This window comes from Chelonoidis abingdonii, chromosome 19 (assembly GCF_003597395.2).
Source record: "Chelonoidis abingdonii isolate Lonesome George chromosome 19, CheloAbing_2.0, whole genome shotgun sequence".
NCBI classification, from domain to species: Eukaryota; Metazoa; Chordata; order Testudines; family Testudinidae; genus Chelonoidis; species Chelonoidis abingdonii.
This window is the reverse complement of record NC_133787.1, coordinates 83183-84064: the sequence shown is the minus strand read 5'-3', so window position 1 is coordinate 84064 and position 882 is coordinate 83183.

Below are 882 nucleotides of genomic sequence, written 5' to 3'. Positions count from 1 at the left end.
CTGTAATGTCCTGAGCTCCCCAAGTCCCACTGACAGCTGAGCTCTTCCTGCCCACTGAGCCCAGCACAGACAGTGGGTGGGGGGTGAGTTCGTACCCAAATAACTGACAGAGCCAAGCAAGAAGCAAAGGAATGTTTGCTTCGGTCACTAGGTCTGTTTCTATTGCTCGTTTGCTCTCTCCCCTTCTCTGATAAGGAGCAACGGAAAGAGAAGAAGAGGTTAAACGTGCTAGGTGATGGCTGGGTTTGGATGACGAATTTAAAACCATCACAGCACCCTCTAGTGTGACACTGACACCATCAGATTCTCACCTTTCATTCACACTTCATTCATAACAGTTTCCCTGAACAACTTTGCTATGATTATTTCAATGGCTCCTACACTGATACCTGCTGTGCCTTCTGGCTGGTTAATTGCACTATTTGGAACCTGCTCCTAAAATTACACCCTTCCTGGGAGCAAGATTCAAAACTGCCCAAGGAAACCCCATTGCGTTTCAAGTGCAACCCAGGCAAGGTGGCAAGGGGACAGCACAGGGGTCTCAGAGCTTCTTCTTCCTCACAGAGAGAAGGTTAAGGGGGGGCTACTAGTTATGACTCCTGAGTTTTAGTCCTGGCTGTGGGAGGAAAGGGTTTTTTTAGTGGATTAGAGTTGGGGGCTTAGGAATCAAAGAAGAAACATCTCCCTTTTCAGCTTCAATGCACATTGAACAAGAACATGGCTTCTCAATTTTAGGTTTCAGAGGAGCAGGTGTGTTAGTCTGTATCCTCAAAAAGAACAGGAGTACGTGTGGCATCTTAGAGACTAACAAATTTCTTAGGTTCTGTTGCCATCATGTGGCCATTTCATTTCACTTCTTATTGTTAAAAGGTTTGGGTACTT